This window comes from Sorex fumeus, unplaced genomic scaffold (assembly GCF_029834395.1).
Source record: "Sorex fumeus unplaced genomic scaffold, SorFum_2.1 ptg000014l, whole genome shotgun sequence".
In the NCBI taxonomy this organism is placed as follows: Eukaryota; Metazoa; Chordata; class Mammalia; order Eulipotyphla; family Soricidae; genus Sorex; species Sorex fumeus.
The window spans coordinates 34,033,803-34,046,450 of NW_026606071.1; the positions used below are offsets into that span (position 1 = coordinate 34,033,803).

General features: G+C 43.9%; 1 protein-coding gene and 1 non-coding gene across 3 annotated transcripts in view; both read right to left on the bottom strand.

The window, feature by feature from the left end:
• Positions 1–12,648, bottom strand: part of MREG (melanoregulin) — a 127,648-nt gene that overhangs the window by 29,090 nt on the left and 85,910 nt on the right. The window lies entirely within an intron of this gene.
• Positions 1,422–1,588, bottom strand: LOC130021187 (U1 spliceosomal RNA). The gene has a single exon (XR_008792094.1). It is a non-coding gene; the product is annotated as a U1 spliceosomal RNA (small nuclear RNA).

Below are 12,648 nucleotides of genomic sequence, written 5' to 3' on the forward strand. Positions count from 1 at the left end.
TCCACTGCAGTTTGACAGCTGTCATAGTGAGACGGGCAGGATCTTAGAGCTCATAGTGCAAGAATGCAAACAGACTTTTACCAGTCCTGACCTTGCCAAGTAATCACCCGACTGTGAGTACATTTGGCGAGCCAGGCAAGAGTGAGCAAATGTTTTCTGCTGGGGCTGAAGAGATAGTACAGAGGGTAAAAGGCACTTGCTTTGCACACAGCTGGCTCGAGTTCGATTCCTGACATCCCATATGCTACCTCAAGCATCACCAGGAATGATTCCTGTGTCAGCACCAGGAGTAATCCCTGAGCATCATCAGGTGTGGCCCAAGAAACAGCAACAAAATAAGTTTTCTGTTGTGGTTACTTACTCTCTGATTCCACTTTGCACCTACTACACTGATATATGCCATTCGCACCCCTGCCTTGGAGTTTTTGCATCTGCTATTCCCTCTGCCTAGAATATCCTTGATGTGGTTCACTCCCTCACCTAATTCTGATGTTTCCCAGCCTAGAGTCACTTTCTGTCCCCTCACATTGTCTTACTTTTCTTCAAAGCATTTATCGTAACAGACATTGCACTTGTTTAATCTTCCCTCAGTTGAAGATAAGCTCCTAAGATCCGTTGTTTACTGTTCTAATCACAAGGTCTACATCTGAACACCAAATAGAATGGCATTTCAATTCTATCAATGAATATGTAGTATTGTGGTTGAACTGTGCCCTCCAAAATTATGTACCAAAATCCTAACCCTTAATACCTTAGAATTGTGACCTTGTTTGGAGGGGAAGGAAGAAAAAACCTGTTGTCCCTAAAATATTTTTTTGAAAAAAGGTTCATTTCAGAGGGGAAGGTGACAAAATGGAGTTTACCTTTGAAGAGATAATTGCATGCAAACATCTCCCACAGGAGAATCTCCCAGAAAAGCAAGGAAAGCATTCTTCTCTGTGCTTTCTCTTTCTTCTTGCCAGAGTCTCTAGTTTAGCTACACTATTCAATGATGCCCTCTGAGCCAGAGAGACAACTCAACAGGATGACCCATGGTGTGCATGCAGGAAGACTGGATTCTCATGGTCTCCTAAGCACTGTCTGAAATGACCCTTAAGCACTGTGCCAGGAGCAGCCCCTGAATGCCAATGAGTATGACTTAAAAACAACAGCAACAAAAATGATGTCTTCCTAGGACTCCTGGGTAAGTTACTCAGCTTTGCTCAGTCTCTCTCATATACAGAAGATATATATGCTACTAATAAATTTCTTTTTATTTTTTCTCGTCAGCCATTGCAATGCTTGTGTATTTTTCCAACTTTGAAAGAACCCTGAGGGGTTTATTTTATGCCCCAAGAGGAAATTCTATCTTCAGTGGGGTAATCAAGGTCAAACAAGTTCAGAAGAGTGGTCTCTTACCTTGTAAATGCTATTCATTTTTTAAGGGGAGACTGTGAACACAGCCCCCCCCCACCACCACAAATTACACAGTTGAGTTTCCCCACATTTGGGGAAATCACAGGGGTCAGCACATCTGGAGTACAATGGATAAGCCTTGCCCTGGGAAAACCACCTTTGAAATATGGTGTCTCCCCTGCCAGGTGAGTTATGTGACTGTTAACCTTATAAGAAGGGAATGACACGCACAGAATTTGCTGCTTAGCAGGAAAGCAATACTGTTAACAGCAATACTGCTAACTAATGTGAAAGCAACTCTGCTCACATCAGTGGCATTGAGAGACAGAGTAGCAAAGGCAGCACCATGACAGGCTCATAAAGAAGCCAGAAGAAGCTAGGCCTAGGTTTCAGTTTCAGAATTCCTGGAATTGAGCACAGATACCTGGGATTGAGTCAAGACTTCCCCAAGTGAGATAGCCATGGTGAGGCCATATAAGGGTTACCAATCAGATGCAGGTAGAGAAGTACCCCCTATATAACCATTATTTAACTCTTATATAACTCAAACTTACAACCAAACAGCTAAGTATAAGTAGTAGAAAGCCCCTCAGACTGTGGCTAAAAGGGTGGTCTACAGAAAGTCCCTGTTATATAATGTTATAGTATAAAAGATCCCTCACTTTTGAGACTTGAGGCCGCTCGTTCTGAGAAGGCTGCCACTGTATCGGTGAGCTGGACGAGGGCCCTAGCTCAAACTGGCCAAGCTGGCCAGTAAAGACCCTTTGCTTATTGCATCTCCAACTTGTCTTCGTGTGATTCCTCTGGGGAGATCTCAGCCCGGTTTAACAGCATCAACTACTTGGAGGCAGGCGTTCAACAGAAGCATGCCATCTAACATTTCAGTATGTGCCCTCTCGTGTTTCAATCTACCCAAAGTGCTTTCTATGCACCCCCCCCCCCAAAATCATTGCTTTGAAATGGGTAAAAGATACTATGTCAGGAATGAAACTATCAGGGTGAGAACTGAGGCATCAGTGATGTACTCTGCTTTTCCCAGTGCCTGTGTGTCATTCACACAAGCAGAAGCAAAGAGTTTCTGAATCAGTCAAAATGAGCACCCAGACAGAGGCAACAAGCAGAGGTTCTGCTGGATTCCCTTCCGGGCTGTTTTACAGAGCATGCTCTCCACTCTGTGGCTAGAAAAACAGCCGGATGGGATTGGCTGCAGAAGAAATAATAGAAGAAGACCTTTGAAAACTAGGACAGAGGAACAGGGAGAGGGAGAAGTATGAAGGCAGTCAGTGTTTCAGCATCAGTCGAGGATCTGCCAGCTCACAAGGACACTTCTCAGATGCCTCTGCCTTTACGGACAGCCATCAGGGACCTCTAGTTCATTGCCCTCTTTCTTTCTTCCTTTCCTTCTTCCTGCTTAATCCTGCCTCTTCATTCTGGGATCACTCCTGGCAGGGTTTCAGAGGGGGATGATATGCAGGGCCAGGGATTGAACTCAGAGTGATTGTTACATGCGAGTCAAGTGCCCTACCAGCCGTACTATAGCTCCATGCCCCCCATACCTCCATTTCTGTATGTGTGCGTCACAACAGGTAGTGTTCAGAGGCACTCAGGGATCAAGTCCATACCTCCCCCATGTAAGACGAGAGCTCAGTCCACTGAGCTATTTCTCTGGTTCCCAACTATTTTCACTTCTGTGTAGCTCAAAGGTCCACTGGACTCAACCAGCTCCATCCAGGTTTCATTCTTTAAACCAATTCACCTTTGGGCACCACAAAATCCCTCAGGATAAGAAGTGTCCCTGTCCAGTCCAATGTCTTGGCTTCCACCCTCAGGATTCTATTATAGAATGCTGTCCTCTTGCTCCAAGTTTCTGGCAATGTTTCCAAGGGGCTGAGGCTGCTCCATCCCAATGAAGAAAGATCAAAACCATTATGAATATGTAGATAGATAGATAGATAGATAGATAGATAGATTGATAGATAGATGCAGAGAGAGAGATACTGGAAAACCCAGAAGAAAAAAGAAAGAATGAAAGGAAGAAAGAAAAAAATAAAGGAAGAAAGAAAGAAAGAAAGAAAGAAAGAAAGAAAGAAAGAAAGAGAAAGAAAGAAAACACTGAACCGAAGTGACTTCTCTGCTCCTAAAGACTGTCCTCTTTCTTCTGTTAAGTTTCTCTTTCAAACCATTCCCAACCCTCAGAGATCCTCTGGTTCATTCTACTCTTTTCTTTTCATGCCAATGAAGCTCCTCTTTTCTATTCATTTATTTATGTGCTTCTTTCCAGACAGGAGAAGGAAAATATAAAAGATGGAGCAACTGAGTGTGCATTTAAGCTATGCAGCTGAACGCGAATTACTCTGGTTGTGTTTCAAATAGCTCATTCCTGCTGCATTCCTTCCTGGTGATTTGCCCAGCACTTGGGCTTGGTGACTCAGTCACAGCACCTGGATCTTCTGGTTCCTGGTTGAAAAACATGATTCTGCAGTCAGGATTGTCCCAAGCAGATCTTTCCTCCCAGCCTTCCTTTCCATTATCCACAGGAGAAGCAACTTGGTAATTTTGACTCAGGGCCATTGAAATTTTGTCCCAAGGTAAAATGCTTTCATAACAAAGACAATAGCAATGCCGTAAAAGAGTTTGGGTGTGACCTAATTTACAATTAATTAAACCTGACAATTATTTTAAGAGAGCATACCTGGCGTGTATTCATTTAGCCACATGGCCTGCCTCTTTCATTACAAAACCATCAAATGGCGTTCCGTGTTCCTGCTCTGTCAACAACACAGTCATGAGTAACAATTATGCAACCACAGGTACCGGAACTGTGGCAACCCAAAGGAAAGGTATCATTCAAGAAAACCACCATCTCCTACCAGACTGCTTGGGGTATTTCATTGATTTTGCAAATCTGGACCCTATTCAAAACTCAGTGACTGGTACCCTCTCCCCCAGGCTCAATCAAAATCAGTAAAACACACTGAGTGATTCTTTATTATTATTATTATTATTATTATTATTATTATTATTATTTGCTCGAGTGGGCCCAGTAATGTCTCCATTGGAGACTTTGTTGTTACTGTGTTTGGCATATCGAATACTCTCGGTAGCTTGCCGGGCTCTCCGAGAGGGGCGGAGGAATCGAACACGGGTCGGCCATGTTGGCTGCATGCAAGGCAAACGCCCTACCGCTGTGCTATTATTGAATCACCATGAGACACAGTTACAAAGCTTTCATCTTTGAGTTTCAGTCATAGAATGATCGAACGCTCATCCCTCCAACAGTGCACATTTTCTACCACCAATGTCCCCAATATTCCCAACCATCCCATCCCTCCCTCTGCCTCTAAAGTAGACAGTTTCCCCATATTCTCTCTCTATTTTAAGGCATTATGGTTTGTAATACAGATACTGAGAGGCTATCACGTTTGGTCCTTTATCTACTTTCAGCACACATCTCCCATCCCGAGCAATCCCTCCAACCATTATTGACTTAGTGATCTCTTCTCTATCCTAGCTGCCTTCTCCCCCCAGCTCATGAGGCAGGCTACCAACCATGGAGCAATATTTCTGGCCCTGTCTCTACTATCCTTGAGTGTCAAGTCTCATATTATGTTATTTTATATTCCACAAATGAGTGCAATCATTCTGTCCCTCTCTTCCTGAACTGAGTGGTTCTTATAAAGGATTCCTCCTGATCTTTCCACAGATTCCCCAGCTGAGCACCTCTCCTCAAGAAATCCCAGGACAGCAGAAACCGGGGCTCTTAGGGCTCTGTGCAATTAAGAGTCAAGACCAATCCAAGGAGAGGGCGGGCAGAGACAAGGGCTGAGAGGGTAGGGGCAGTGGAGAAGCCAACAAACAAAGCTCTGTTAATGACTCGATGAATTCACAGGCAGTTGCTGGAGAAGAGAGCCTCTCGGAGACAGAGCCTGATTGATCAGGAGGCTCTGAACCTCCTAATGCTGAAAAAGAGAAAGAGCAACTGACTGCCTCATGCACAAGCCGCCTCAGTCCATTCTGGCAGGGCTCCCCAAAGCCTATGGCAACTTCTGAACTAATAATACACCCGCGCTCCCACCACACCACCCCTTTCTCATACGACTCCAGTAAAACACAGTGAAACCCATGAGAAGTACTCAGAGAAAGAACCACCCAAGAAGGACATCAAAATAACAGGGAGAGAATTTTATTTTACAAGGAGAAATAAACGCCTATGGTCTAAAATTGTTTTTAAACCATACAGACTACTACAAAATGAAAGGCAAATTAGACTTCGCTCATTTCCCCTCCCTACTCCCATCTCCTCCTTAGGAGGCCCACAAAGGTAACCTGTAGGCGTGTCCATTCCTACTCAGTTCCTTCTAACTGGGTCACTGCCTAATCTCTTCCAGTTGAGCCTTGATTGAAATACCCGCCTGGCTCCCTGCCCCACATCCACCCTGTGTGAATACATTCAGGATTCCTCTGCATGGCACCTACTGCTGCCTGGCCTCCTGGAGGTCTGTCTGTATACTCTTTCTGGAAGTTACTGTTCACCTTGTGGGGAAGTACAAGGAAATCTATCTACCATCAGCAAGAGGAGTGTTCTAGTCAAATAAGATAAATCACCATAGGCAGAAGATGAAGAGACCAGGTCACCAGAGCCAAGGGTAGTGGTAATAGACACAAGAGATGCAATTACATAGAGCAGCAACCTGGTAAACAGTGATGCTCCAGAAAATTCACTAACGTTGTTCGTCTGATTCCTTTACACCAAGTTACCTTCTAGTCTAGTCATTGGTTTCCAGTTTTTACTATCAAATAGATTATCACAAGTAATAGAATCTGATTATAGATTTTTATAAAAGGAGAGAGCCATTAAGTGTATGCTTCACCAAATGGCTTTAGCATTTGAGTACATATAAGCGTCTCATGATGTGCTTATCGTTAAGACCCCCTATGATAGATACTTTTATGTATCAACTTGATAGGGTCCTAGTGTCCAGATATTTGGTCCAATTATTTTGGATGTTTCAAGTGAAAGTGTTTTGAGAGTGAGTCTAATATTTAAATTGGTTAGGATAGAGAAAGGGCCACAATAATAGTTAGATCACTCTGGACAAGAACTGAGTGCAACTGAGTGTTGAAAGTAGGTAAAGGGATACACGTGATAACCTTTCAGTATCTGTATTGCAAATCATAATGCCCAAAAGGAGAGAGAGAGAGAGCAAGAGAGAGAGAGAGAGAGAGAGAAGAAAAGTACAGTCATAGATGCAAGTGGAGTGTGGTATTATACACTGATGAATGGATGGGAGTTGGAACATTATATGACCAATACCCAATCAAGTAACTGTGTATCTCACTGCTATTCAGTAAAAAATAAATACATACATATATAAATTAGTACTCTGCACATAAATTAGATTATTCTCCATAATATGAGTGGACCCTGGAAGGTTTTCATAATTGAAGATAGGTCCCGGCTGATCAAGAAGAGACTTTGCTAGCCCATTTTCTGTAGCCTGACAGGACAATCTTCCCTGGAGCTCCAAACTGCCTGCTTTTGCTATGGATTTTGTATTCACAAGGTTTCCACAATTGTGTGAGTTTAATTCCTTAAACTAGATAGAGTCTGCAGTTCTGATTCTCTGGAGAACTGACCAACAGGCTCACCAAGTTCAAATAGCTCCAGTGGTCTGAAAAATTCTAGCACACTGAGACCTACAAAACTGATGACCAGATCTCATAAAAAGTGATCCCGCCCACACAAGCACATGAGCTTCATATGAACCATCACCAGCCTCCCTCACAGTCACGCCCATCCAACATCTGTGAATCCAGAAGTGGGTTTCTACTACATAAAAATAAAGACTAACTTAATGGCAATATCACCCAGCTAACTCCCAGGCAGAGTAGAGAGGTGACCACTGGAGAAAAGCAGAAAACAATTTCTACAGTGTTGACATGAAACTAAGACTTTTTTTAGCCACAGAGTGGCCTTTGGGGTGTAGGAAGAACTGACACCACTCTAAACAAGTCAAACCAGTTTGACTTCACATTAGACATATGCTGAAAATAATATCAAAATTAGACACTTGGGGCATAATTTGAGCTTTTGTTAAAGCAAGTTCTGTGTATGAGAATAGTCTAGATAATTTTTTTGAAAAAAGGGATGCCCTGGGATATTCAGTGGACAAGTGCGCTTGCAAGCATTAGGCCAGAAGTTTGATCCCAACACTGCCCCACATCCACACGATGTGATCCTGGTGGCACCGCCACTGGGGGTCCCTTGCACAAAAACCTAAAGGGCAATCTCCAACACACCACAACCCAGTATATGTGATCATCAAAAATGTGCAAACTTTACCACCGGATGCTTGCAAACTCCATCTTCACAACAGTGAAGGAAGGGCAGGGAAATGAATGAGTACATCAATATATAACAAAGAAAAAGCAATCACAAAGTGGTATTTTCGTAAGAGGGGAATAGGAGTAAGGAAAAAAAAAACAGTTCAGAGGCCTAAAATTCTTGCCTGGCAATGACAGGAACAAAAGTTCGATCCCCAGTGCTGCCACATGTGCAAACTAGGATCTTGGTAGCTCTGCAACCTGTGACCACCAATGCCACGGCAGTCAGGTATGTGCAAGCACTACCCTAGTGGAGTGTGACCTCTGAGAGCATCACCACTAGGAGATGTGAGCACCCTAGCCAGAGAAAGTGCTGACCCTCTGAGCACTGTGAGAGCACTGTAGCAACAGAGTCCAATGACCAGAATGTGCCTGGGCACCCCACCAAAGGGTATAATCCCCAGACAGCACATGTGCAAGAACCATAAGTAAAGGAGGCAGGCACTATGACTGAGCACTGCTACAGGATGTGCATCTTCCAGGAGTCACCACAACCAACTCTGGAGCACCATAGGAAGGCATGTGTGCAAACCCTGGTGAGTACAATAATACTGACAAAGGAGAGGCTGATAGAAATAATTATTTTTTTCTTAAGAGGGCAATGAGTTGCGCATGATTTTGGATTTTCTTCCCACAAGTTCTCCACTGACTTCATGGCCTCATTATTCCCATTCATGTTTAAAATAGAGAACTAAGGGCCAGAGTGATAGGACAGTGGGGAGGACACTTGCCTTGCATGGTGCTAACCCAGATTCTATTCCCAGCATCCCATATGGTCCCCTGAGCTCCACCAGGAGTGATCACTGAGTGCAGATCCAGGAGTAAGCCCTGAGCATGCAAGGTGTGGCTCCCTGCACCAAAATAAAGTGTTTGCTTTCCAGTTATGGTCCCCTGCAAAGCTGTCATGATTTATGGTTCCTTGAACCTGAGAGGGATCTCCCCTGAGCACTGCTGGAGTTGCCCTCCCACCCCCTATACATCAAGTAAAATTAAATAAAGAAGAAAGAAAATCATTCTATCTGCCATAAATCCTCAGAAACTTGAAACTTTTATTCTTCATTCTAGAATCAAGAGCATTGAACCCCAATGCTGGCAGAGATGCTGTCATCCTGCAAACTTGGAGAAATCTCTAGGCCACATTGCATCTCCTTCTCTCTCTCTCTCTCTCTCTCTCTCTCTCTCTCTCTCTCTCTCTCTCTCTCATCAACGGTCTATATGCAAAGACAGCAGAGGGAGAAGCCAAGGGCAGCATGTCAGGGATCCCTGAGCTGCAAGGTGGAAAGGTCTCTCCATAGGTCTCATTGCTGAGAGCAAAATCAAAGCCAAGACAGAGGTAAAGTTTAATTTGATCTAAAACTTGGTGTCTCAAATTGGTAAACAGTCATCTATAATCTCTTCTTAAACTATATATATGTGTGTGTGTGTGTGTATATATATATATATATATATATATTGCTTTTTGTGTGACACCCAGAGGTGCCCAGGGGTTACTCCTGGCTCTGCACTCAGGAATTCCTCCTGGCAGTGCTTGGGGGACCATATGGAATGCTGGGGATTGAACCTGGATAGACCGCCTGCAAGACAAATGCCCTACCTGCTATACTATCACTCCAGTCCCTTAGACAATATCTAACAATGTTTTTTAACTTCATGAATCAATACCATACATGTTAATACCATTGTTACCATCTTACTTAAAGTATAATAGCAAAAAAATAATAAAATGCTTGCTACATTTTTTTAAAATGCATGCCTAGTAAGTTTCTTTTTCTTCTCAGGCTCAATTAGTTGATGAAAGTTGTAAAAAGAATAGTGAAGAGAGACATTCCTGGGGCTGGAGAGATAGTACAGCCCATAGGGTTCTTGCTTTGACACAGCAGACCTGAGTTCTATCCCCAGTACCCCTTGTGGTTCCCCAAGCCAATTACGAATTATCCCTGAGTGCAGAACCAAGAGTAAGCCTTGAGCACTACCAGGTGTGGCCCAAAACCCAAGAACCAAAAAGAGAGAAAGAGATACATTTCTATCAGCAAATTATCCTGCACATGCTTGCCAATAAAGATGGAGCCGTCCTTCTGCAAATTTCCACCATTACCTACACAATAACGCTGGAACACAGAGGGGCTACAATCAGACACCATGGTGTGAAGATCTGGGTGTGGAGAAAGCTGGACGGGGCCCTGTCCTCCTGCTCCAGATTCTGCATCCTCCTTTGGTGTTGTGGTCCCCAACACATCCATCCTCCCTAGATCACTGACCCAGCTCTACTCCCCAGCACCAGCATCTACTGGCTTCCACATAATCTTCCTAGGACCACAGAGAAAGGAGGTCAGTGAGTCTAAACACAGCAAAGAAGGAGACCTACTCACTTTACTCTGACAGATGGAACCAAAGAGGACTCCTGGTACAAAATTTCCTGCCTGATCATCATCTCCAGCTTCTTTGCACAGCCAGAGGGATGTTCTGCCAGAAACCAGCCTCTTCTGGGTTCATTTCTTTTTTTTTTTTTTTTTTTTTTTTTGCTTTTTGGGTCACACCCGGCAATGCCCAGGGTTTACTCCTGGCTCTGCACTCAGGGATCACCCCTGGAGGTGCTCAGGGGACCATATGGGATGCTGGGAATCGAACCCGGGTCAGCCGCGTGCAAGGCAAACACCCTGCCCACTGTGCTATTGCTCCAGCCCCACTTCTGGGTTCATTCTTGATGCTAATATTCAGGGCCAGTGACTCACATATCGTTTCTACTGATGTGGAAGTGGATTGATTTGGAGCCAACAGCTGTTTTATTGATCCACTTGACTTAAGAAAGGTGACTTAAGAAAGGTGAGTGAAACAACAAGTGTCCCCGAGGATAGAAAGTTGGAGCATAAATGCTTTGCTGTTGGGAATGTAAAATAGCACAGCTGTTCCAGAAAACAGGATAGATGTTCCTCAGAAAGTTCCACCCTAACCACATGACCCAGTAATTCAATTTCTAGCACAGGCCTCTCCAAAATTGAAAGTAGAGACTTACACAAATGTGCAGATGCCTGTGTTCATAGTAACACCAAAAAAATGAACTAAACCAAAGGCTGGAAGCCACCAAAGCAACAACTCAAGGAATGAATAGAGAAACAACGTGTGGTTTATGTCTATGATGGAATTTTATTATCACAAAGGAAGAAAGTACTAACACATGCTACCGCATGGATGAATTTTGAGGCAACTGTGTTGAGTTACCCAAGAGGACAAATACGGTATGCTTCTACATAGAGGAAGCACTTAAAGTGGTCAAATTCACAGAGACAGGAAGGAGAAAGGTGGCTTCCGGGGCTGGAGGGAGAGAAATAAGGGGAGTTATGTTTAATGGGTGTGAAGCTTTTGTGTAGAAGGATGGGAAAAGGCCAGGAGATGGAGAGAGGTGGGGGACTTCACAGTAATGTGAATGTGCTCAATGTCACTGAAATTTCAGGTTTTGTATATTTTTACTATGATTTAAAAAAGAGAGAGAGGTGATTATATGTCTCTGCATGGCCATGCCAGTCTATCTAGGGCAGTACCTATTTCTATCTTTAGCCTGGCAACTCAGTATTGGCACTCCTTTCCACTTAGTTAATATCTTGTGACTGTCCCTCCCACATGGATAATAAACAGTCTGATTGCTCTGTGGTTAAATAACTATTCAGGGTCATCCAATACCCCCAACTTTGTCTAATTCCAAAGCCCTGCGTTTCACCTCACATTCTACTGATATCTAAAGCTCCCTGCCCCCCCACCCCACCTTGCCTACATCAAAATTTCCCATACTTATTGTCTCAACTAAGAAAACTTACAGAGAGTTTTGATATATTACCTAGTAAATTAAAAACCTGATCGAAACACTGATCTCCAGAACTCTCAAGATATAATTTTTAGAGTTGGAAGTGGGGCAGAAATTAGGCAGAAAATAGAAATTAGTATCACAGACAGACAAACAGAATGTTCTCTGCTGTCATCCAAAGGATTTTTTTGTACCAGGAATGGTTCCATCGAGTGTCTGACACATGTTGATACCAAACACCAAAGGCCGTCTATGATTCAGGTGCTGCAGGGTGCGTAATGGTCCACAAATATAGACCAGAGAACCTATTGGCAGCTGGAAGGCAACACCAACCAGTTGGTAACTCTGTCTTGAATCAGAACAGTTGCCCGGAGGGTTTTTCTAAACTTCCGGAGAGTTCTGGGCAGTGCTTGCAGTCATGTGACTGAGCTTGGGTGACAGCCTCAATACTCTCACTCATTTTCTCCAACACCTTGTGCAGATGCTGAGTCTCTACTCTGACACATCAGAATTCCTCTTTCATTTCCCAGGAGAGTCAGCATTTGCTTAATACTCCATTAATGTAATTGCCCAGAAAACCGAGGCTAAAGCACACTAAATTCTAAGATCCAAGGATGCATTTTTATTCTCTGCCCTCCTGACCCGCAAAGCCACAAGCAAAGTAAAATTAGAAGGAGGAGGAGGAGGAGGAGGAGGAGGAAGAGGAGGAGGAGGAGGAAGAGGGAAGAAGAAGAAGAAGGAAGAGGAGGAGGAGGAAGAGGAAGAGGAAGAAGGAGGAGGAAGAGGAAGAAGGAGGAGGAAGAGGAAGAAGGAGGAGGAGGAGGAGGAAGAAGAGGAAGGAGGAGGAGGAGGAAGAGGAGGAAGAGGAGGAGGAAGAGGAGGAAGAGGAGGAGGAGGAGGAAGAAGAGGAAGAAGGAAGAGGAAGAGGAAGAGGAAGAGGAAGAGGAAGAGGAAGAAGAAGGAGGAGGAGGAGGAGGAGGAGGAAGAAAGTTACATTCAACAATTCACATCCTTTTGGAGAACCAAGAAAAAGACCTTTTTTAAGAATCCTTCAGTGATCTGGAGAATTG